General features: G+C 41.1%; 1 protein-coding gene and 1 long non-coding RNA gene across 4 annotated transcripts in view; both read right to left on the reverse strand.

The window, feature by feature from the left end:
* Window positions 1-26,924, reverse strand: part of PRKN (parkin RBR E3 ubiquitin protein ligase) — a 640,350-nt gene that overhangs the window by 465,542 nt on the left and 147,884 nt on the right. The window lies entirely within an intron of this gene.
* Window positions 21,200-26,252, reverse strand: LOC308583738. The gene is made up of 2 exons (XR_014006397.1): window positions 26,205-26,252; window positions 21,200-21,395 (listed from the first exon to the last, which is right to left on the reverse strand). It is a non-coding gene; the product is annotated as an uncharacterized lncRNA (long non-coding RNA).

Below are 26,924 nucleotides of genomic sequence, written 5' to 3' on the forward strand. Positions count from 1 at the left end.
CATGCATTCTTCCTGAAGAGATCTGACTTCCACTCTGCTAATCTGACCTGTCTGTTAACAGTTTATCATCCCCAAGCTTTAAAACTGTCTCCAAATTGAGAAGCAACAGAGAGATGAACTTAATTTTCCGGACATTCAGTGGGCAATGGCTAGTGCTACCCTGAGTTTCAGCAAGATATAATAGTTTGTGAGGCATCATTCTCTTCATTTCTGGAATAATTTTCACATGTACTTAAAACATGCATTCTTTCATTTATGAATTATCCACGAACATCTGAAAACACAAAGCAACTGTGGGTTTGTTTAAGAAGTAATAGGAATGAGAATTGAAGACACTTTGTAACAAGGCATCTCTAAGCGCTAAAAATATACTGTACGCAAAGTATTACATAGGATTCACAGTTACATCTAAGTGAGCTGTTGCATATCATCACCACTCTTCTTGAGGTAGAACATGGTCTGAACTTCGTACTAAATAGATTTTTCCATGGATTTGCTGATGACTTTGAGAAAATTCTACATAAGATGTAATGGTTTCAAGGGTTCTATTTATCTCCTGGGGCTGGAAAAACAATGCCCTGGCTATGTGAACATTCCTCAGGAGTCCTATATTTCTGGAAATGTAATAAACGCTATTAGAATACACTGTTGTTGTTGTTTTTCTTTTTAAAAGTGATTAATAGTCACAAACTGCCTTTGGATTGAAGTCAGGTGATAATCCAAAGGTGGTGATGATAAGTTCTGTGGGTGACAATTGAACCTGTAACCCAGAGAAATAACAGTACTCCTGAACTAATTGGGAGCTTACTTCAGAGTATGCATGTATAGGATTCTGCTGTTGAACTTTATCAAAGAGATGCCACAGCTATCTCATCAACATGGCAGTGGCTCTATGTAGCTATTTTTCTGTTGTTTTTTTTAAAAAAAGAGATGTCTCCTCCCAGTGAAATTTCTACCTACTAAACTTAGACATCTGACCCCTGTGTAACTAGGGGTACTATTGTGATTATAGCATCTAAACTCAAAAAGTGTTGCAAACAGACTTATGCTCAATCAGTTTGTCTGCTGCAACAGTCATGCCATTTAAAAACTGTCGTTAATACCTTATTTATTACTTCAGTGTAAAAGGATAAACCCTTTGAGGGACCACATTCCCATCTGAGAAAGGCCCTTGGATCACAGGCAAACTCAATTACACATTGTGTCATTCTCAGAAAGCCTCCTGGAATCTCTGTTTCTGGGGTGCTGTCATAATTACAGAGCTATGAGCCCCGTAACATGACAAATTAATACACCCAGCTGTTATGATGCAAAGTTCAATCCATAACTTGAGTCCCTAGAAATAACATTCAAACATCTGGCCCTCCACATTATCTACATGGAGGATAAGAAAATATATATATATTAACTGATTTGGCGAATTTGTGGATATCAGTTAATTCCTGGGCAAGCAAGAATCTGTAGCTTTTGAAGGTGGGGAAAAAATAATCTCATTATGTGGAAGCAGAGACAGGTTTGCTAGCACTATGATGGAAAGTGACAATTTTTGCTTATCCGGAAGCTTGGAATGATGAGGCGATGTTTTCAGCTATTATTTCTAAGCTGAAGAGAACATTTCCCAAATACCATGCATGGTCATACCTCTTCTTCTGACAGCATTGTCATGTGAATGGCAGAGCTTGACCTCTGTGCTTCTGATTCTTAAGACATGATTGAAGCCTCACCATCTTAAGTTCTCACATTATGATTTAATGGGGGGGCAGAAAAATAGACACAAAGAACTACTGTCATCTTGGTCAGATAACTTGGGAAGAGTAAAATGGAAAAGTCCATTTGGGCTTGTTTATAGACACTAAGAAAACTCATCTGGGGAAGTCCTGTGGTTACAGTACCACAGAGGCTGTAATGTATATATCCTTACAGGATTATGCAGAATCTGGGCTGCTTACACACATTCATACACCCAAAAAGTAAGACCAAAGAAGACACAAATTTGTGGAAGAATTTCATATACCTATGTATTTGACTAGGTGCAAATTTAGGGGGGAAAGATTACTACAATAGGACTACATTGCAACTCACCATAGTAGGGAAGACTATAACGAGATAATTGGTGTGCCTGCCCACTCTGCTGTTGTTGAGCAGGCTGGTGGTGAGTGAGTTCAAGGCCCCTGCTCTCCCTTCTTGTGGATCTTTATATTTAAATCAGACAGCCTTTCAAACAAAATTCTCCAAGTAGAGGTCTGTCCTTTGCAAAATATGATGCATGGACACCCTAACACAAGAACACATTTCTCCTTGTACCCATTTGAATCACCTCTAGGAAGATGATCCCATTGCCTCTTAGAGGTTTAGAGACAAACACTCCCTATCAGGACTTTAAACACAAATGAACTAGGCTTAACTGTTTTACAACCAAAGAAGGCCCATACACCCTTAACAACAACAATAATAACAACAGAAGCAAATAAAACACATACAAATTGGAAGGATAACCAAGGACACCAGAAAATTACAGTTGTGTGTGAGAGGCGGGATGGGAGCAACTAGTTACAGTTTCAATACTTTTTTTTTTGTCAAACCAATTTCCTTTTTGTTTGCAAGACGTAAATCACGAAGTGTGCTGAAGCAGTGCAAATTATTGCTAATATTAGCAGGAAGAACTTTTATGTATAAACTTGTGCAGAGAAACACAGGCATCAGAGCTGTTTAACTACATGAGGTTGTGCTTTCAAAAAAAAATAATCTTTCAACTAAATTTAATATCCAAATGCTAAAACTTAAAGCACTCAGATATATCATGAAGATTTATGGCACTTTCTGGAGAACTTTAATTCCCCAAGCCAACAAATTGATTTCACTCATCCATACACCAAGATTCTTTCTACTGTGACAGTATGGTCATTTCCAGTTTAATACGACTTGCCCATTTAATAATCAAGCTAAATGGGTGGGGATTTTTTTTGTGGGGTGTCTAAAAAATATATCAAAATATAGGACCTATTTTTATTGTGAAAAAAGAATTGATTAATCCATCAGCAGCTGACATCAGCTAACACGATAGAAAGAAAACAACCTATGCTTGCAATCTGCTTCCTTTAAAAGGTTTGAGACTGATGACAACACTTAACAAACAAACCATGAATATAATATGATCACGCTCATTTATTTATTGCCTATCCCACCCAAATTCTCATAGACTGCAACAGCGTGGAAGAAAATTATACAAAAATACAAGATGTGCTAAATTCATATACAAAAGGCTTCATCACAGCCTATAAAAGACAAGCCTAGGGGAGAGGAAAGAACGGGAGGCTTCATAATTGTGGAATAATTGTGGTTCGCTGCAATGGGGAGGAAACACTATATTTTGCTCTTTGGAAACCAGTTTATCAAGGACAGACTCTTCCTCTCCATCACAGTGCTGCTGTGGGGCGGAAGACAACTTTCAAAGGCAACTCATCATGATCTTGCAAAGGCACCTCTCCTTCCTCTTGTGCACTGCCCTTACTAGCAGGTTGGAGGTGCTCAGGAAACAAGGAAGGAGCATTGACGGTGCTCTAGTCTAAAGGAAGAAGTAGCACTTTTGTAAGGCTGGGAAGAGGCACCTTTACAAAGTACAGATTTAGATTTGGGCTCTATGAACCTGATCTGGCCTGGGGGTTCAACAGCCTGCACTGATCTTGAACAAGACAAAAGCTTGACTACAGTTCATAGTTAAGAAGGCGAGAGCTTAAACATGAGTCCTGGGTTCAGATGGCATGCTAAGCCAAACCTTGATTTAAAACAGTAAAACAGATCAGGGAGGAACAAAGCAGCAGAAAGTTTGTGGATTCCATTCGCTGGTGCAGCCTCAACAGTAGGTACCTCATAATCTCAAACAAACACTTTTAGCAGTATTTTTTGAGACTAAAAGTGGCACTTATCCATTGCTTTATTGGTAGCTAGAGGGCTTCAATAAAATAACATTTGTTTAAAATAATATCTGAGGTTTCGATTTTACTTCTATAATTTTAATAATGCAAAGTGTGGTTTTTTTTAAAAAAAAAAACCAAGCTAATTAATAAAAATGCTAGATCTTCTGTATCAGTCACTGTGTAGGGTAGATTAAGGAAGAATTTCCCATGAGTAATTCAACTATTTTTGGCTCCTAGCCACAGGGGACTGACTACTAAGAGAAGCACGCTTCCTAATCTGTCTCTGGTCTCTGGCCCCCTCCCAATCAAATCTACACATTTTTAGAGTACTGAAAACTATGTTTTGGTTTTTATCATATAAATAGATCACTGCAAATGAGAACCATTTCCACACTGGTGGAATAATCCCTCGACATTTGCGCTCAGCATGACTCAACAGCAGGAGATAATATCTACCTTCCATTTTCTTCCAGTACTTTAGCAATTTCACACTGTGAGAGAAAATGTTCCCAGGAGACCAACTGGAGCTCTGTGCCACCCTGCCCATTCAAGCTGAGTAGAGCTTGGAAGAGAGTTCTTATTTGCATATCAATGCAATCCCTATATTTTCTGATTGCTCCCTCCAGCATCCAAGTTATGGGAAAAACAAAGGTCACATAATGATGGCTATATAGTGTATATAATTCACATGAAACTGGGGGGTGGGACATTGCAAAGCAGCATGAACACGTGTATTAAATACTATGCTGAGGGCTTCTTCACAGTAGTTTGCTTTAACTCCATAATCCATTATATCTTCCATCACATAATATTGTAGGGCCCATGCAAAATGTCTGAGTGGATAAGAAAGCCTTCCACTTGCTTAACTCACAGGGAGCAAAAATGGAGATGAGAAGCAGATCTAGAGATTTCTCTGCCTTCATTTGAACAGCAACAGGAAAACTACAAGTGGCTGCTTGTCTGCCAGGATAAGACACAGAAGCCACAACCCAGGGAAAAGGCCAAATCAAGGCTTCCTTCTTGGTTAGCAGCATTCAAAACAAAGGACAGGGATGGCAAGGGAATAATGATGCCTTCTACTGGGCCCAAATGTTCTCTTTAGGCAGAGGGTTGCCAAGGCTGTCCCATCTCAGCACCAGGTTGCTGGAGTTGGAATGACCACAGCCTTCCAGCCACCACTACAAAATAAAGCTGTCAGTCTGGTGAATTGATTCACAGCTGTCAATCTGGTGAATTGATTTGACCTAAATAACCTGAACATGCTCCTTACAGACAAGAGTTGCACTATTCATTCATTCATTCATTCATTCATTCATTCATTTATTAAAAAACTTATATACCACTTTCTCAAGTTGTTTACAGAGAGGGGGGGAGCAAGGTAGAGAGAAATTTAGTATCAGAGACTGTTCTGCCCACACAGGGTTCAGTTATTTAGTGATAGCAAATCTGTGTTTTAATATTAGGTAGAAGGAATAACAATGCTGCCCTTTAAGAAAAGATAGTGCCTTTCCCCCTTTTTTAGATCCCAAGCCGGGTTGGGAAATGTAGGCACAGCAATATTCTACTTTCCATTGGCTCTGCCAGAGAGCAGGAAAATACCTCCCTTTTATTGACTTTGGCCAGAGCGGGAAGAAACCTCCCTTCCTCTTTTGTAATCTAGTGGCAATCTAGTTATGGCAAACCCAAGAAGGGTGAATTCACTTCGTCCTTACAGAGCTCCACAGAGAACTTAATAAAAAGCTTCTAACCATCTTCATACAGTGCCATAGAACAGCCTATTGGAATGTGAGTAATATTTCTATATGGGCCTTGATTATCTTCAATAAATCTATGTATGGGAGCTTTGTGGAGCTTTGTTAATACTATCCAGAACTAGAGAGAAATCTGCAGACGGAACAGAGACCATCAGCTAACCATAATGGAAAGATGTGTCCTTAATAGCCAGCCTTAACTACGGCACCATCTGTTTATCAGCAGATGTTTCAAGGTTGAAACAGAAGGTGCCTGCTGAATCTCTAGTGGTTGAATATTCCACAGGAGTAAGCTGATAACACTAAAGGTTCTATTCTGTGCTGATGTCAAGTGAGTCTTTCCAAAAACATCCCTGCACATGATCTCGGGGCTCTAGATGAGATATAAGGGTTTAGGGGGTCCCGAAGGTGCAGTAGCCAGTTTTAACAATTTTTAACAAAGTTTAGCAGATGTTTTAACAGTGATGTTGTTAGTATTTCACTCCTCCCATTGCAAGGATCATCTGATCCTATTGTTTACTTTCTGTTCCGTGAGAAAGGAAGCCTATCTATGTGATTTCCGCCTCTGGTATTATTGTATTTTTTTCTTTCTGCTCTGTCTTGCGACAAGACAGAATGTCTGTATGAGGGCTGCTCCTCTCATACATGTTTGTTATATTCTTTAATCTGTAATTAGTAGAAGTAAGGTAGGTATGCCCAGATACCTCCTCACCTCCATCTGTGCTGCTTTTACTCTGCTATACTGGGTGCTCACAAGAGAGCAGCTGTGAGTCCCAGAACACTAGGACAGTGTAGCTGTTCCAGTTGTCGGAGGAGGCCATGGGGCCTGCAGGAGTGTTCCATTAGATGTAGCATGTTGTTTGGCCTGTGACCCCACCAGCAATCTGGCTCCTGCATTCTAGACCACCTGCAGCTTCCAAACCAGGCCCAAGGGCAGCTCCACATAGAGCACATTGCAGAAATGCAGCCTCGAGGTTACCAACTCTGGACTTTAGTGGCCAGGCTATCCCTAACCAAGAATGGATATAGCTGGTGAGCCAGACAAAACTAGTAAAATGCATTCCTAGCCACTGGGGCTTCTAATGACAAAGCTATGCACTTGTTGCTCCTTCAGGGGTAATGCAACCCCAAACAGAACAAGTACCGTATTTTTCGCTCTATAAGACGCACCAGACCACAAGACACACCTAGTTTTTGGAGGAGGAAAACAAGAAAAAAAAATATTCTGAATCTCAGAAGCCAGAACAGCAAGAGGGATCGCTGTGCAGTGAAAGCAGCAATCCCTCTTGCTGTTCTGGCTTCTGGGATAGCCGCGCACCCTGCTTTCGCTCCATAAGACGCACACACACTTCCCCTTACTTTTTAGGTGGGAAAAAGTGAGTCTTATAGAGCAAAAAATACGGTAATTTTCCAATCTCACAGACACAGGAACCACCCACCTAAAGAGCCTCCATTTCCCCAGGGCTCAAGCACAGTTTATTTGCCCTCATCCAGTCCATCCAGAGCTGTAGCTAGGTGATCTTGCGCCGCTGGCAGAACTGTCCAGATTGCGCCCCCTAGCCACAGACAAATTATCTCTTCATTCTGCCTCTCCTCCAACCTCCCCCCCCCATTCAATTAACCTTCTATTTAAAACCATTTCTTATGAGGCAATAATCAATATTTATATTTATGGTCATATTTTTAGCCGATTTTGCGTCCCCCTATCGCCTGTCCCCCTGGCTGGGAGCCACCTCACCACCCCCTAGCTATGGCCCTGAGTCCACCACCTGATAATACACATATTAGATTGCAGGCAAGCCATGTGGAGTAACAAAGAAGCATTGTGGAAGTCTGAGCACCGCTTGGAAACTGAGACTTTATAGCTAGCTGGATAAGGCCCCTTCAGGAAGAGAACGTCCCCTCCCCACAAGCAGGGAACATGAGTTACATCTAATTAAACAAATAAAATTTTTAGACTTTGTTGTGTTAAAAGATATTACCTAAAGGCTAATCTCAAAGCAGACTATTTCTTTCCTTTTGTATTAATTGCCTAAGGACAGAAAACGATCAATATTACTTACAAAGAGCTACAATTTTTACGCTATGCAAATCTCAGACCTGAGCTCTAATCGTCTAGATAAATAGGGGGAATCATTTTTGCCTGAGGTCACTAGAATGAAACTTCAAGAGATTAGAAATAACTGCCTTACCCACAATGCTCTCCTCCCCTTTGAAATCGAAAAACCCTTTATTAAAAGGAAAGATAAAAAGGAGCTAAATGAGAGAGTGGCAAATGCTTCTTTTGTATTTGTAATGTGCTTTAGGCTGTGATCCCAGATACACTTACCTAGAAGAAAAATTCTCTAAAATCACTGGGATACAGGGGCAGTGCAGAAAATATACCTGACAAGTGGAGGCCATTTTAAATAGCTTCTTGCGGCAACTGTACTCAAGCCATGATGTGCCATCTGTGTGCAGCAGCTCATCACGCAGGTCATATGATTTTCTCTGCACCACTGCAGACTTGTCTCTTTTGTTACATTATTCTAGCCATCATCTAGTTGAAGAGTTGGGGCCACACTCCCTGGAAAGTCCTGCCCTCGGGTCTTGCTTGCATGCTTCCCATAGGCACACCCTGTAGTGAGGTCATTTGCTCATTTTTTCCCCTTTGCAGTGCTTTCAGTGAGTTTATGTACAATATAAATAACTTCTTGCAGTTGTAGCTGACGGGAGTTGTCGTCTAAGAGATCTGGAAGGCACCAGGTAAGGAGTTCATAGCAACACTGTCCCATTTTGAATCTTTACTCATCTAAGGAATTGTACTGGCAACCAACCAAAAGTAAATACATCTTGTGTGCAATGTAGCTCCGGTTCTGCTATCACTTTGCTCCAAGAAAAAATTCAGGACAAAATTACCATATTTTTTACTCTATAAGACTCCATTTTTCCCTCTTAAAAAGTAAGGGGAAATGTGTGTGCGTCTTATGGAGTGAATGCAGGCTGCACAGCTATCCCAGAAGCCAGAACAGCAAGAGGGATTGCTGCTTTCACTGTGCAGCGATTCCTCTTGCTGTTCTGGCTTCTGAGATTCAGAATATTTTATCTCTTGTTTTCCTCCTCCAAAAACTAGGTGCGTCTTATGGTCTGGTGCGTCTTATAGAGCGAAAAATACGGTAGATGTCCTGAATTTTTCCTTGGAGCAAAGTGATTGCAGAACCGTATATATGTTAGTTTCTACAGAAATACGAAATTAATTCACAAACATGAATTCTAGATTTTAAAAGAAGATATGGGCTGGAAAACCTTTTTGCCTGTCCCAGTACACTTTCATAGCCCATTGTAGCATATTTAAAATGAGATGCTTATGTGTAAGGCTAAAGTATTATCTCCAAACAGCCTTTCCTGTCCTTAAAACTTCAAGTTACCCATCTGGTAATCATTTTTCTGCCAACTGTTAAGCACTAAATTGACAGACATTCACAATAAAATGCTAATTCTCTTTCATTCTTTGTTGTTGTTTTTTAAATGAATATGCAGGCTGTTAAAAGTGGGAATGATTGATGTGTGCTATTTCATCAGTAGTGTCTTCCACTTTTCATTCCAGTTCATTATTCATATATTGCCAAACCAAATATTTCAGCAACTAGTTAGACAGCCAACTCAGATTCCCTGCCCAGTGTGACAGAAGTTCTATTAGAGAAAATATCTCCTTTTGAATATGTTACATGGCATGATATCTGGACAATGATTATTTAAATGTTGTTTTTTTAAGAGAGTGAGAGGAAGCATGAAAACAGTTTGGGTATCAAAAGGCAAAGACATCACTAACTCCTTTGGCACACTGCTCAATCCCCTAGCAGTTCTCAAGCCCAAGAAATGTCAACAGGGCTAGAGAATGCCAAAATCCAAAGCCACAATGATCGATGATGCAGGAGGGAGGAGCGATCTAGCAATCACATTGGGTTTTTGTGTGCAAAAATGCTTGATTAACAGAGCAGCTTGGGCAGATGACATGACAAGTAAATAGAAAATGGTGCTCCTGCTTAACTCCATTGTTCAGGGGGGCCCAATTTAGCAACCAAAGAAGAAGCTCCATTCAGTGAACCCCAATGAAGTCAAAACGACCCTTGTGAAGACCCCATTCCCCCTGGGGCCACAAGGGGAAAACAGGGAGAAAGGAATAAAGAAGAAACAAAACATACACAGGGAAAACGAAGGAGTAATGTCCTGAGGATTTTTTTTTAAAAACCCCACTCAATTCAAGAAACTGTAGTACAGAGAGGAAGCAGCACAGTAAAAACAAAAGCAAAACACCAACTCACAAAATACACAATAGGAGGAGCACAGACCAAGAAAAGGCAAATAATTGAGAGAGAATAAGAGGACCCAATTTCACCAACCACAGGCAAACTTGGTCTGGTCTGACAAGAGGGATGACTCCTTCCCCTTGAGAGGAGGCAAAATGCTTCAGGGGACCCTGCCTGTTTCTTCTAGTAGGAGGTGCTATCCACCATTCTCTGGTAAAGCCTAATTTCATGTACAGTGGTACCTCAGGTTAAGTACTTAATTCGTTCTGGAGGTCCGTTCTTAACCTGAAATTGTTCTTAACTTGAAGCACCACTTTAGCTAGTGGCACTTCTTGCTGCTGCTGCTGCTGCTCCTGTGCTGTGCTGTGCTGCTGCTGCACAATTTCTGTTCTCATCCTGAAGCAAAGTTCTTAACCCGAGGTACTATTTCTGGGTTAGTGGAGTCTGTAACCTGAAGCGTCTGTAACCTGAAGCATATGTAACCCGAGGTACCCCTGTATATGCTAATGGCATCTGAACTTTTGTTGACCAATCAGGAACAAGACATTGGGGATACAGTGGTACCTTGGTTTAAAAACAGTTTAGTTTATGAATAACTTGGATTAAGAACGCTGCAAATCCAAAAGTAGGTGTTTTGGTTTGTGAACTTTGCCTTGGAAGCAGAACATGTTTCGCATCCTGCTGAGTGTTCCATTTGTAAATTGCGTCTCCCACTGCTATGGGAAAGCATGTCTTGATTTAAGAACGCTTTGGTTTAAAAATGGACTTCTAGAAGGGATTAAGTTCATAAACCAAGTTACCACTGTATAGTAGACACCTTGGTGACGATGTCAACCCAATGTGTGGCATCTGTCAAAAATGTGAAATCTATATTAGGGATTGTTAGAAAAGAGAAAGAAAATAAATCTGTCAACATCATAATGCCATTATACAACTCTATGGTGAAAAAATGCATGGAATACTGTCTACAGTTCTGGTTGCTTCATCTCAGAAAAGATATTGTAGAGCTGGAAAAGTTTCAGAAAAGGAAAACCAAATTGATCAAGGTGATGGAGCAATTCCATTATGATGAATTATTATAACATTTGCACTTTTTATAGACAAAAAGGTGAGAACTGAGGTGTATAAAATTATGCACAATGTAAGGAAAGTGGCTAGGGGGTGTTTAGAACTTGGGGACATCCAATGAAGCTGAATGTTGGATGATTTGGAACAGACAAAATGGAGTACAGTACTTTTACACACCGGGCATAGTTAAAACTATGGAATTCACTTTCATGGGATGTTCATCAACTTGGATGGTTTTAAAAGAGGATGGGACAATTTCATAGAGGCTAAAGCTATCCATGGATACTAGCCATTATAATTTTGTTCTGCATTCACTGTCAGAGGCAGTATACCTCTGAATACCAGTTACTGGGAATTACAAGAAGGTAGAGAGCTCCTGTACAAAAGTCCTATTTGTGAGCTTTCTAGAAGCATGTTGTTGGCTAATGTGAGAAGAGGATGCTTAACTACATGAGTCTTATCTGGCAGGGCTCTTCTTATGCTCTTATTCGTCTCTTGAACTTCTTTTTACAGCTTCTTCAAACCTGCTTTCTTTAATATTTATATCCATACCAATCCTTTTTTTATATTATTTTTAATTTCTGCATATTCGGTTAGGCGCTTTTTTGCATCCATTCAAGAAATGGTGCATTGCAGGACTGGCTGTCCTGTGTACCTGCAGATGCTGTTGGACTACAAGTCCAGTGAGCCCCAGCCAGCATGGCTAGTGGTCCGCGATGCTGGGAGTTATAGCCCAACAACTTCTGGAGGGCCACCCTTGCATTAGAGAAGTAACTGGTAGGTGGCAGGCAAACACACTACAGAGAGATGTAGCATTTGTAGCAAGGCGGTGTTAGCAGACAGTCATCCTAGGTTTTAAAAAGCATCAGGTGGCAGTAATTCCCAGCTTGCCTGAGGAGAGGTGAAACTTATATTTGAGAAAATGTTGAGATGCTCCTTTCTAGTCAAGGAATCAAACAACACTTTCCCCATTAAATTGGCTGGGAATATCCTCACATGTAGGCTAATCTCTCTATTGCCTGTGGGTATAAAGCACATGTGGAAAGAGAGAATTGACCAGTTTCTCTCTCCTTCAGGTGGGCGGCAATGGCCTGAGGTAACTTAACCACACAAATTTCAGTGCGTCTGCTCTGAGGAAAAATTAGATTAATAGCACTCAGGGAATTTGGAATTGGGAGGGGGGTATAATTTGGGAGGCTGTGGGGAGGATATGCCTGGCACTCTGCAGTGCACACAGAATTAGCAGCAGACTAGAGCTCAAAGCAAGTGTCTCCTGCTAAAAGCTTTTACCTTGCCTTTCCTCCTCCCCTGCACTGGGCCTGGATTGGATCATGACAAATTGTGAAACACAAAACAAGGCTAGTTGGGGTGAGGGGTGAGAGACGAGAGCAGTACCTCGAGCATTTGTAAAGCCAAAGGCTAGCTATCACTCAACCAAAAGCCCACTGAATTTTTATTTATTTATTTATTATTTGGAGTACTTTTAGCTCTGATCTTTCTAACGTTTTAAAAATTTACATAGGAGTATTTCAGATACCATGTCCACGGCATGGGCAATATGAAGCTGGTGCAAGATTTTTGTAATTGTTTTAATTTGTGATAGAAATCTTAGAAAAGATCCATGTCTTATCGCATTTCCTTTTTAAGCGCAGAAACCAAAGTTGTTGATATCTGCATATGCGTGAGAAACCTCCAACTTCAAACTCCGAGGATACCATATTAAAAGGACATCTGAAAGACAACCACAAGCCATGAATCAGTGGCTGACACCATTAGAATGCTGAGCTGATTTGCCACATGTTGGTATGAGGCGAAAAACAAACACCTGAAATCAGCCGGTGGGGCAATGTGTTAAAAGCCAGCTTAACTACATAGCACAGTTGTTGTTAGTTCAGTAAAAGCACTTTCTAGGCTTTTCAAATTTCAGCTGCACTATGAAAAATTGAATGGCCAAGAACCAGGAAATGTGCGTTAGTTTTCACATAACAGTTTATAGGGGCATTTTCAAACAAATTGCTGCATTATATCTAAAGGGGATGAGGATAGAAGGGAAGATTCAAAAATAGTATTTTCCACAGGAGCATCAAATACGCCCTTGAGAAATTAGTCATAGCTGAGCCACCATAGTATCTATCTATCTATCACATCCTCTCTGGCAGCTGGAAGATCAGCAGGTGTGGATCTATTATCATTACTTGCTGGGCTTGACATTGACCGCTGCAACATTTGAAGTCTAGGACCACATAATTACTGGTTTCTGGTGCTGCAATCCACATCACAGACTGCAGCTTTGATGATTCCAGTGTAAGGAACAAACATGCCCTGTGCTATTACTGAGTGTAGGAGGGACTTTGCTCTGGGAACACAGATGGAAGGCCAAGTTAGGCTCTCAAACACAGGGAGCTGAGTTTACATATGCCAGGGTAGCAGCTGGCAGGAAATGATTCTTAATGCTGTGTTCTGTACACTTCACATTGAATTTCAATTAACTTACTAAAGCATCCTCATCCAAACTATGGCATGGCAGAAACTGATCATAAACTCAAATATAACATGCAGTTTAGATGTGTTTTTCTTATTATTTTTATTACTATTATTTTAAAATTCAGATACTGATGAGTAAAAGTAAAAAAAAAACATTAAAAAACCTTCATTACTGCCTTCTCTGCCACAGAAACGGCACCCAAAGTGATGTACATCATAATACAATAATATGGATCAGAATAACAATGTAGAAAGCACACAAGCACAGTAAGCACTTAAGCAAAGCATCAAAAAGTAAAGGAGAAAAAAGGAAGGGGGCATCAGGACTTAGAGTTGATGACCCTTCAGGGTCCTTTCCAACCCTGCAATTCTATTATGATTCTCACACATGCCTCCATGTGCTTCAAATGCCAGGGTGTTCCCCAACTTGTTTCTGTTCCATTGGCTTCAGTACTGTAAAAGCAGGGAGACAGATCCACCCTGCCTGAGTAAGTGGAGAGGGAACCAAGAGAAGAGGGAGCTTCCTTAGATTGCAGACCCAAGACCATATGGGTTTTTTCTCAAAATGACCATCAGTACTTTGAACTAGGCCAGAAACAAATGGGGGGAGGATGGTGTTTCTGGGCCAGGCACCAGCAGTCGCTTAAAGGAAAGGAGGAGCCGAGGGCAGTGTCCCACTGAAAACAATCTTGGAGAAAACCAGACATTGCCTTCCACATTATGGAAGGCTCTCCCTACAAAGTGATGCCACACAAGGACCCAGGTAGCCACTGAAATGGGTTTCAGGGAACAATAATATATTCCACCAGCTCTCCTACCACTCTGTGGCTGCTGTTGGCTATTCAACACTTAAAGGGAAGGAGTCTAGACCAGTGTCCCATCAAAAATAGTCAGGATAATTAGTAAACATCATGTGCATAATTATGTGAGAGCAAATCCAAGGGATATCCAAGGAATTTACCCAAAATTATTTGTGACTAGGACTGCAGCCAAGGCCCTATTCAAGTGTTAGCTTCACTTCTATAATTCCATTTGTGTTAGGCTGAGCAAGGACAAGGCACTGACCCAACCCCCCGTTGAATTTTTGTGTGTGTTGGATGGTAAACATCTGCATAAGGGAGCCAGTTGTACTCATGTAGACTCCCTGCACTATTTAGATCCTTGATCCATGTATGGAGGGATGGACAGACAAGTGGAGGGATGCACCAACAGGGAGAAGAATGCAAACAGAGTGGGTGCAGTTACAATTCAACCCTGCTCTTCCTTACATCATATGTGGGGCACAATGCCTGAAGATGGCTAATGGGTGCAAAAGAGGTGCGTTTGTCAGAAAGTAAACAAAATTTGACTTTCAGCATACTGTCATCACCCTCCACATAGATTATGCAAAAATGAACACAATATAGTTGCTTTTCAAAGTATATGTTCTACAATCTGATTAATAATTCATCTCCCCAAAATAAATTATTCAGATCTTTAAGCATCCCCACTTTAGGGCATTAATAAAAGGAGTTTCAAATCTTTTCAATCATATACAATTAGGTTCTTCTAAATCTTAATTATCTGCTTTGCGCAGAAGGCAGAAAGTAGTCTTCTCAAGCAAACATGGCATTCCTTTTATCCACTCTTCAGATAATTACTATAATTTTGCAATTATAAAACATAATATTGTGGAATCCTCCCCTGGTGACCAAAGATAAATGTTTGACTAATATAGCAACCTTATCACACAATTTCTAGAATGAAGACCTAAGCTTTATCTATTGGACTTGCAACACCAGTTTAAATACACACTCTGAAGCCTCTTTCCATGTCATCTCGGAAGATAAACAATATTCACAGCAGTTTTCTGAGGTTGTCATGCACCTCCACATTCAGATCTTTTATTCCCAGTACTGTGGAGCAGGAATAATATATTTAGAGGAATCTGCCAAAGTAAGCTGACAAATGAATATCTACTGTGGAGTGTGTGCATAAAAAAGTACTTTTCTATCACTGCCAACAATTGAAATTCACATCTTGAAGATAATGAGATAATGGCAGGTATAATTATACCTACAGAACCACCCATCCTTGATGATGTAGTTTGATGAAGTGTACTATGCTGAATATACACTATATAAGGTCAGCTTCACATTCCTAGTCACATGTTTATGAATTTCTCAGACTAGCTTTTGACAAGCCACTAACTCTCAACCTAAACTACCCTGCAGAATTGTGAAAGGAATTGTGACTTGCTACAGAGTAATATATAGAAAATTAAAAGCACCTATAAGGGACACACTTGCATTAAATTTTTGTGTGTGGTCTCACATGAAACAACTCAAGCAATCCTCTAAGGTATGAGGAATCTGTGACTTGCCAGATGTTGCCAAACATTCATTATCATTGACCATGCTGGCTAAGGGTGATGGGAATAGCCCTTCACCACCACCTGGGACGTGGGTGGCGCTGTGGGTAAAACCTCAGTGCCTAGGACTTGCTGATCGCATGGTCGGCGGTTCGAATCCCTGCGGCGGGGTGAGCTCCCATCTTTCGGTCCCAGCTCCTGCCCACCCAGCAGTTCGAAAGCATGTCAAAGTACAAGTAGATAAATAGGTACCGCTTTATAGCGGGAAGGTAAATGGCGTTTCTGTGTGCTGCGCTTGTGCTGGCTCGCCAGAGCAGCTTCATCACGCTGGCCACGTGACCCGGAAGTGTCTCTGGACAGCGCTGGCCCCCGGCCTCTTAAGTGAGATGGGCGCACAACCCTAGAGTCGGACATGACTGGCCCGTACGGGCAGGGGTAACTTTACCTTTACCTTTTATCTCCAGTGCTTTTGTCTAGAGCACTAGCTAGTCTGGAACTTGAGTCTTGTAGTGGTGTTTGGGGCTTGCAGAGGACACCTTTTTGTCATTCTTTCTTTCCTACTGTGCTATATTAGTGCTAAAAGTTTAGGGCTGCTTGCCTGTATGGGTTAGGGTTATTCTAATATTTACCTACAGAATACATATAGCTGTTAAGAGCTTAAACAGGCAATTTCTCTCTCTCAATTCAGCCAATTTTTGTGCTTTTAACACAGTTTCAACATTCTCCCTGGTACATAGGACTGGGTTGGAGAGAGGTAAAGGTGATGCACTTTCACAGAATGGAAACTATCCGGATGGGCTTTTTCAGAGGGAAGAGGGCAGGGGAAAGTATACCATCAGAAATGGGGCAGGCTGTTCCAAGGGATGAAGAGAAGAGTCTTAATGTACCATTTATATGCTTTTTGGTACGTGAACAAATATATATGTGTGTGTGTGTGTGTGTGTGTGTGAAAGTTTTAACACTTCTCTTAAACTGGAGATTTTTGGGACGGGGATGTTAAATTCTAAAATGTATTTTAAGTGTGAAGAGCAGTAGCTGCATTTAAGTTATTTTTTTCCTGAAGGATAAGCCAAGTGATGATGCTGAAAATGTCCCAGCCAGACACCACTAAGCAATATTGATTTTTTTTAAAAAAAAAGAAAAGAAGCCTAATCACCTTTTGACGGAGAGTAACTATGATAGATTTCAGCTTGAAGGATAATTTTTCAAAAAGCCATGTGCATCAGAAAAGCAGCTTATAATGAAAGTGTTTTCTCAACCATTAACAATAGCGATACTAGCGCAGCACTTTAATTCTGAGTGGGTACTTAAACGGATCCTTTCTTTTTATTTGATTCAAAGCCAATATCCTGATGCAAAACAAACACACTTCCCAGATTTCCCTTCAATGAAACTGTTTTTTGGTGGTTTTGATTGAGGTAAAAAAAGTATATGTTACACAAGTCTGATAAAGCGACCAGTACAACAGGAAAACTGTGCCAGCCTATATACTGTTTATATAGCCCCATGGTAATTGCCAAGCAAGCTGGCAGAGCTGCAAGGAAGATTCTCTATAGTTCAACCATATATTAAAAGAGCTCACTAGATGAAATCAGCTCATATTGGCAGAACTACTGAAAATGGCATCAAGGCTTAGTAGCTTCAAAGCCAAGTTGTTAAGCAATTTATAGTTTGAGGTTCTAAAGTGGAAAAGAGTGCAAAATCCAAAGTACTAATTACAAAAAGTCCCGTTGAGTCTTGTTTTCAAATTAATATCTACTTATTAACCAAGTATTAAATCGGACACTTAAATTTCAGTCACGAAGCAGCAGCACAGCAAAACAAGCATGAGTACAAAATATACTGTCAATAATAATAATAATAATAATAATAATAATAATAATAATAATAATAATTTATTATTTATACCCCGCCCATCTGGCTGGGCTTCCCCAGCCACTCTGGGCAGCTTCCAAAAGAATATTAAAATACTATAATACATCAAACATTAAAAGCTTCCCGAAACAGGGCTGCCTTCAGATGTCTTCTAAAAGCCTGGTAGTTGTTGTTCTCTTTGACATCTGGTGGGAGGGTGTTCCACAGGGAAGGCGCCACTACCGAGAAGGCCCTCTGCCTGGTTCCCTGTAACTTGGCTTCTCACAGTGAGGGAACCGCCAGAAGGCCCTCGGTGCTGGACCTCAGTGTCCGGGTAGAATGATGGGGATGGAGACGCTCCTTCAGATATACTGGACCAAGGCCGTTTAGGGCTTTAAAGGTCAGCACCAACACTTTGTATTGTGCTTGGAAATGTACTGGGAGCCAATGTAGGTCTTTCAAGACCGGTGTTATGTGGTCTCTGCGGCCGCTCCCAGTCACCAGTCTAGCTGCCGCGTTCTGGATTAGTTGTAGTTTCCGGGTCACCTTCAAAGGTAGCCCCACATAGAGCGCATTGCAGTAATCCAAGCGGGAGATAACCGGAGCATGCACCACTCTGGCGAGGCAGTCCGCAGGCAGATAGGGTCTCAGCCTGCGTACCAGATGGAGCTGGTAAACAGCTGCCCTGGACACAGATTTGACCTGTGCCTCCATGGACAGCTGTGAGTCCAAAATGACTCCCAGGTTGCGCACCTGGTCCTTCAGGGGCACAGTTACCCCATTCAGGATCAGGGAATCCTCCACACCTGCCCGCCTCCTGTCCCCCCAAAACAGTACTTCTGTCTTATCAGGATTCAACCTCAATCTGTTAGCCGCCATCCAACCTCCAACCGCCTCCAGGCACTCACACAGGACATTCACTGCCTTCACTGGTTTTGATTTGAAAGAGAGGTAGAGCTGGGTATCATCCGCATACTGATGAACACCCAGCCCAAATCCCCTGATGATCTCTCTCAGCGGCTTCATGTAGATGTTGAAAAGCATGGGGGAGAGGACAGAACCCTGAGGCACCCCACAAGTGAGGGCTCAGGGGTCTGAACACTCATCCCCCCCCACTTTCTGAACATGGCCCAGGAGGAAGGAGCGGAACCACTGTATAACAGTGCCCCCAGCTCCCAGCCCCTCAAGACGGTCCAGAAGGATGTTATGGTCAATGGTATCAAACGCCACTGAGAGATCCAGCAGAACTAGGAAACAGCTCTCACCTTTGTCCCTAGCCCGCCGGAGATCATCAACCAGTGCGACCAAGGCAGTTTCAGTCCCATGATGAGGCCTGAATCCCGACTGGAAGGGATCCAAATGGTCCGCTTCTTCCAGGCGTGCCTGGAGTTGTTCAGCAACCACTCGCTCAATCACCTTGCCCAAGAATGGAAGATTTGAGACTGGGTGATAGTTGGCTATCGTGGCCGCATCTAAAGATGGTTTTTTAAGAAGCGGTTTAATAACCGCCTCTTTCAACGGGTCTGGGAAGGCTCCCTCACGGAGGGAAGCATTCACCACCCCATGAAGCCCATCGCCCAGTCCTTCCTGGCTAGCTTTTATAAGCCAGGAAGGGCAAGGATCAAGGAGACAAGTGGTTGGTTTCACTCGTCCAAGCAGCCTGTCCACATCCTCGGGGGTAACAGATTGGAATTGATCCCACACAACTTGACTAGACAGGACTCTAGCACTCTCCCACCCCGGCCCTGCTCCCACGGTGGAGTCTACCTCTTCTCGAATCTGAGCGACTTTATCTGCAAAAAATTTTGCAAAGTCATTGCAGGAGATCATGTGGCCCCTACTGGGCCCTGATGGAGCAGGTGGTTCCGCTAAATTGCGAACCACCTGAAAGAGTCTCCTGCTGCTGTTTTCCGCAGATGCAATAGAGGCGGTGAAGAAAGTCTTCTTCGCCGTCGCTATCGCCACTTGGTAGGCTCGACATTGAGCTCTAACCCGTGTCCGATCAGATTCAGAATGGGTTATCCGCCACCGGCGCTCTAGCCGTCTCAACGATTGTTTCATTGCCCTCAGATCCGTGGAAAACCACGGGGCTGTCTGGACTCCATGCAATCGGAGAGGGCGCTTTGGAGCCAAACAGTCAATAGCCCTGGTTAACTCCACATTCCAGCGGGCCACCAGGGAATCAGCTGAAAGGCCGTCAACATGGGATAAAGCATCCCCTACCGCTCTCTGGAAACCATTTGGATCTATTAAGTGGCGGGGGCGGACCATCTGAATTGGTCCCGCCTCCCTGCAGAGCGGAAGGGTCACGGAGAAATCCATGGTACTGAAAGGCATAATGAGCATGATAACCAGGTATACTGATGTAATTAGACATACTCATTTTCTTTCTGAACTTTATGACAGTCCTATCAGGATGTTTCTACATGGGAACCTTTTTTTCTGGCATCAACACAGTTTGCTCTCTGCAAGACTGCAGATGCTGTTCTTCCCAAACTGTTGCCTTACTGTCCCCATGCCGCCCGAGGGCTGAACCAATCTTAAAGTGCCGTTTTGTAGTGATATTTGGACCTTTTGCAACTGAAGTGCAATCCCTTGAGGTGTGATCTGATGAGCTATAATTATCTCAGCTTGCCCAATGATGTGGTCTGCAGCATGTTTGGTGATTGTGTGTGTATCCCTGCCTCTCTGTGTCACTTTTTCCATAGGAATGGTGGGTGGCAAGCCATCAATCAATCTGAAGTTCTTGGAGTTTCAGAATTCCTGGAGTTAAAAGTGTAATGAGAGCTGTTATAGTTTAAAGACAAAAATGAATTGAAATTGACATATTGTTTTTCAAGTTCACCTTCAATTTGCCTTGAAATGATAGAACTGCAGAGATAAGTGTGTGTGTGGCCACCTTGCCTAATAATAATAATAATAATAATAATAATAATAATAATAATAATAATAATAATAACAATAATAATACCCCACCCATCTGGCTCGGTTTCCCCAGCCACTTTTACATTTTACTAGTAAAATATCTAGCTTTTTAATTATCTTTTTAAGTAAGTGAAATTGACAAGGCTTTCCTATCTTCACTGAGCGCATCCACAAAGTGTAAGAAAATATGCTGAAATGGATTATTTTTGTTTTTAAGAGTCATGAAAACACAGGCATACTCTCCATTCCATTAAGCCTATTTATCTAATGTGTTGCCTATTGCCTCTAAATAAAATATTTAGAAATTTAATGAGTCTACTATCATTTAGAATCAGGCCCAGACTCCGGGGCCCAGAATGATTCAAAAGAGCTCCCTCTGAGCCCTTTTGGCAATCTGCTTTCCTTTTCCAAACTCATTGAAGATGAGAGGTGGTGACAGAGTGGGGGTGGAGAAATCCAAAGGAGGCAGGATCTCTGATGCAAGCATGAATGGCAGCATCCATAGACGTTGGGAATGATGGAAAATCATATTTCTGTAAAACAATCCATTAGCACATAAAGAAGAATAAACAAATAGCTTTATTATATTTTGTACTGGCATGAAATGTGGCAATCTCAGTGTCTGTTGTCTCTGAATCTCCCACAAAATGTGTATTGCGTTCCCTCCCCCTCAGATGAGCGTTCCAGTTTGTGTTGCTTTCCTTTAGAAGTCATCAGTTGCTGCTGGGAAGGGCAGTGCTATTTTGACAACCATTCTCTACAGAGGAAACAAAATGAGGCTGGAAAAGCAAACAAGTATTTTGGACATACTGTCTGTACAGTTTCACATCACACAAAGCATTATTATCTTTTCAAAAGCTGTTTGCCTGATTTTTCTTGTTCTCCCTAAGAAAAACTACTGAGCTGCTTTGAAATTTCTCCATATAATGTAACCTTCCTATAAAGAAAAGTGTATTCACTCATTGTAGGCACTGTAATGAATGCCACCGCTTTTTACATGCATAGAGAACATCACTCGATACCTTTTCAGCAGCTTTCTGTTACCAGATTTTTCTTGGAGTAACTGACTTCTTGCTTACACGTAAAAGTATAAATTCAAGCAGACAGTCTTCCTGAACTGCTGATTTCTCAGCAACAAATTTATGTCAACTAAGGAGATAATTCACAAGCAGTTGTATTGTTTTCTCCAAGCATAAATGATGGAGAAATCTTTCGTGGTGCATTTTTTTTAAAAGTTCCTATTTCATATGCAACTTAACATAAACAGTTAAAATTATATAAACAGTATCTGGCTGACCACTGTGGAAAACAGGCCTTTGGTCTAATCCAGCAATGTACTTCATATGTTGTTATAATTCCCCCAAATCCACCACAAAAACAAGTTTCAGGTTTTAGACATTAAATCCCCTGATCTTGCACTGGCTTGGACTACTTTTCATGAACATTGGCTAAAGTTGACCAGAGCAAATAGTGCAATTGCATGCATGCAAAATACATGCATGAATAATAATGTAAACAGATCTGACTACTATGCAGAACTGAGCCTTAACATTCTTTTAAAGGAAGGGTTGATGAAATGAACTGATTGGCCCTGAAGAAAGCCAAGAGAGGATAAATTACCCATGTAGCACATTTTAGAGGCCAACAGGTAACCTAACTAACTGACCTAGTGGCTGAGAATTGTCATATTGCTATTTTACAACTCATCACTGCAATTAACATGATTGCTAATTAATTAATACCCCATCTTTCAGGGTAAGCTCTACTAAGGTGGTTTTCAAAAAAACAAAAACAAAAGATAAATGTCCATTTAAAATACAGTTAAAACAAAGCAGCTACAACAACAAACCCGAATAAAATCAATAAAGATTCAATAAAAAAAGGCTGACCAAAACAAAAAGTCAATAGAGGTTTGTTTGCTTTAAAATATACACCCTACATCATGTTTCTTCAAAACATAGCCTTAGGGACACATCACTATATACCTATTTCACAGGACAGGGATTTGAGGCGAGACTTAACAACTCACACATAGAATGTATTCCTACCTGAACAAAAGTCCCAGCAGTGACTTTTCGTATTAAGAATACTCCTTCAACCTTAAAAACACTTTTTCACAAGTAAGTATAATAGAGGAAAGCAGGATTTTCCAAGCCATGCGGAGTTATCCAACTCAGACCTCATTAGCATAGAGCAGGGATAAATTTGTTGCCCTCCTTATAGTGTTGGACTACAGTCCCCAACATCCATGGCTCTTGGCAGTGACAGCTGGGCCTGATGGGAGCTGGAGTTCAACAACATCTGGCAAGTCACAGGTTACCCACTCCTGGCTCAGAGAATAGAAACCTACTATATTTACTTGAATTTAATGTACACATTTTTTTGGCCAAATTATGTCGCAAAAATTAGAGTGTGCATTAGATTTGATGGCGCCAACAAATACTTTGTTGGTTTCAAGGTTTTGAAAATTGAGGTGCGTATTAGATTTGATAGTGCATTACATTCAGGTAAATATAGTATTATTTCTATAAGCCTCTCCAATTTGCTTTTCAGAATTAGGTCTATTGCAATCCTGAGCAATACGGACTGATTCAATGGCAACCTTCGGCAAGTGCTGACAGATTCTCCCTAGGACAAGATTCAAGCGGTACTGATGCCGAAGAGATACGGTGAAAAGTTTGTTTTGGAGTCAGTAACAATGAGTAAACATCTTTGTTATCTGGCTTTATGTACTTGGGCCTCATGCAGATAGCTTGTTTTCTAGGTCTAGCTTTAGGAAAATGGATATTTGCTTCCTGGAATTCCACAGCTAAGCAAACATGTGGCTTCTCACTTTCTATCTGGGGTGAGGAACCAGTGACCCTCCAGATGTTGCTGGATTCCAGCTCCCATCAGCCTCAGCCAGTAGGCATGGATGGTAACATTTGGGGAACCACAGGTTCCCCACACACTGCCTTATACACCAGGAGGACAAAGGAAGCTTTCTTTTTAGTCATATTTAGTATACCTTATTTTCTATTATGCTTCAATGTCTATTTAAATAACCTCTTTTATCTTTTCACAATGTGACGATGGTTTTAAACCTTCAGTGCCTGCCTATGAACTTAAATGTTCTTGTTTTACTACCATGTCGTGACACAAAGGTATTTTGGTTTGTAAGATAAACTGAAGCATTTTCAAAAGCCTGAAGGGCTGAAAAGAAAGCTCATTTTGGGTGATGATAAGCAGTAACAGCTATTTAGGATCTTTAAAGTTATTTCAATATTTTAAAGCAGGAAACATCTGAGACTGTGCTTGCATTGCAGAGCAAATGTTGTGCATGAAGAAGGTTTCAGGCTCAATCCCCAGCAACTCCAGACAGGGCTAGAAAGACTCAGGCAAAAACCTGGACAGCTGTTGTCAGGCAGTATGGACAGGAAATGAGCTGGTTGGAGCAATGGTCTGACTCAGTACAAAGCAAAGTCTTATGAATGAGCTTAGGAGAAATCCCTGCTTGGCCTACAGTAAGCACCTGAATGGACAAGAATGTAAGGGGGGGGGGCAAAAATGCAAAAGGAACTAAAACGGTCCACAGAATTTATTCTGTTGCCCTTCACATTAGCTCCCCAGGTTGCTTTAATAAATGTTCAAGCAATTAGGAAATAACAAACCAATACTGATTGAATCAGGGTCCACAGTCCATAAAGAATCTAAGCTGGGGAAACAGGTCTCACTTGGTATTTAATCTTGCTAACACCCTGGTCTAGAACTGAAGAATTAACATCTTAACATAAAGGTGAATTTTTGCAACCCACTTTTATTTCTCTGAGAATAATATGAGAACTCAAAAGTATTAACGTACAATCAAGTAAATTGTTGCCCTTGTCCTCATTACTCAAAGTAAAATACTGCCTGCATAAATTTGTTGCATTTCTGATTGAAAATAAGAAAGCTATCACATCATAGCAAATTCCTGTAAATCCAATTCAGAAGCCACTGAGCTGACATCAAAATGTTCTGATTAGAAATTGCTTACTGTAGAACTAAGTACGCTCTGCGGATTTGCCAGTAGTTTGGTTATGTACAGATAAAAATTTCCAGTTATATTAATCCTCCCAGACAGAATTCAATATTACATTTACAAAGCAAAGAATAAACTTCAGCTAGGATACAAACAATATTGTAAGTCCATCAGTATTTTTCATGCTAAACTTAAGGAAGCAAGTTTATTTTACAGCAGTCACATGACTAGTTCAAGCTGCAAAATCTTGAATCACTTAAGCATCACCAGGAGTATAACTATTCCAGTATGGGGAGAAAAGCATTAATCCATAAAACTGGCATAATAATTGTTTATTTCATCCAATGGAGATGATTTGTGTACTGTGTGGCATACTGGAGGCCTTACAGCAGAGGAAAAGAGGACTAGCAAAGACCAGTGGAGGATGTTTAGGTTGACCCAGGCCTTCTGTTATCTGCTTCTAATGCATCTGATGCACAGAGTAAGTGATGATATTGTTATTCCTGTTGGGCATGCCATGCCATAATCTACTGGTTTTTTAAAAAATGTTTATTAAGATTAGGGTTCAAAGGGTTACACATTGCCTTTCTGCTGCAGTTCTCCACCCCATCTTGCAGCCAATTAAAGCCACCCAGGTGGTGAGGAGATCATCCAAAATGGCATTGCAAGAGGCACAAAAGGAAAAATAATTCAGAAATAGCCACCACCACCCCGGTGCTTTGCACATGCCTACCAGTATGAATGCACTGTTATATTTTTACCAGCTCATTGTATTGATCAATGAGTGATATTCACTTTGTGTCCCTTTGATAAAGGAAGGCATCTGCTGGTAGAACAGAGGAGGCATGTTCGGCCACCACCCCTCACAGTCCCTCATCCTTCCCCTATACAGTGGTACCTCGGGTTATGTAAGCTTCAGGTTACAGACGCTTCAGGTTACAGACTCCGCTAACCCATAAATAGTACCTCAGGTTAAGAACTTTGCTTCAGGATGAGAACAGAAATTGTGCTCCGGCAGTGCAGCAGCAGCAGGAGGTGCTTCAGGTTAAGAACAGTTTCAGGTTAAGAACGGACCTCTGGAATGAATTAAGTACTTATCCTGAGGTACCACTGTATTTGGTCCAGAGGGTTCCCCAATCCTCCAGAACAGATTTTGGGAGGCAGGGGAAGGGAGATTGCTACAACTTGCCTCTCTCCCTATTCCACTGACAGGTACCTTCCATCTGTGAAGGTACACCAGCAAGATATGACCTTCCATCTTAAAATCAAGATAGCAAACTTACTACGGCTACAATTCTATACACACTGAATTGGGAGTAGCCTCCACTGAACTCAATGTGGCTTACTTCCGAGTCGGCATATACAGAATTGTAAATACCATTAAGCCGTCAGCAGGGGAACATTAAAACTGAAGCAATGAGTAGCTTTACTGCTTTACAAATAACTGAAAATGGGTTTGGAAAAAATGAATAATTATAGATTAGCAGTATCTAGTTTGAAAAAAGCTTGTTGTTTTATGCAGTACAGCTCCCCAAAACTATGCCGCTGATTTGAATGTGACCTTACCATAATTTATCATCTGTATCAGCATCCTAGATGAAAAAGATAACCAACCTTATTTTACAAGTAATAGAAATGTGTGTTTATAACATGCCAGCACCTGAAAGGGAAATGTTAACAGCATTCAAAATATTTATTTTTCAGCAGCTTCCAAGCTGTATGATACGGATTAGTCATGGCACTTTACTTTAATCACAAAACTTCTCAGGCCTCTCTTCAGCACAGCATTTCAGTGAGTCTGAATGTGGCCCTCACCCATCCCCTCCCAACACTTACTGCAATTGCTTGACCCTGCAGTAATGTAAATAACTCTGGTTGGTCAAAAGTCCCATCACCTATATATTTATTACTATGTCTCTTTGTCCTCCAGGAGTGAGAGGCATGAATTCATCTTCATATCAAATTTCAAAAGGGTAGAGGTCACACATTCTATTAAAGATTTTATTTTCAAAAAGAGAGATCCTGTTTTGAAAGATAATCCTTGGTAAATAACATTTTAGCTACCATGCATATGGTGCGCAAGCAAACCTGCACGAGTCTCTTTTATTTATTTTACTTCTAAAAGTGCTTCATCATGTTTTTGCCACAAGGCACCAACACCAAATATACAATTTCTAAAATCTAAATCAAGCACACATGGCAGGCAGGAAAATGACATATAGAATAATATAAAGAACAAGCAAAAGCAATAGAACCACCCATTTCAGCACTTTAGTTCTAAATGAC

The sequence above is a fragment of the Podarcis bocagei genome (genome assembly GCF_964188305.1).
Source record: "Podarcis bocagei genome assembly, chromosome: 3".
In the NCBI taxonomy this organism is placed as follows: Eukaryota; Metazoa; Chordata; class Lepidosauria; order Squamata; family Lacertidae; genus Podarcis; species Podarcis bocagei.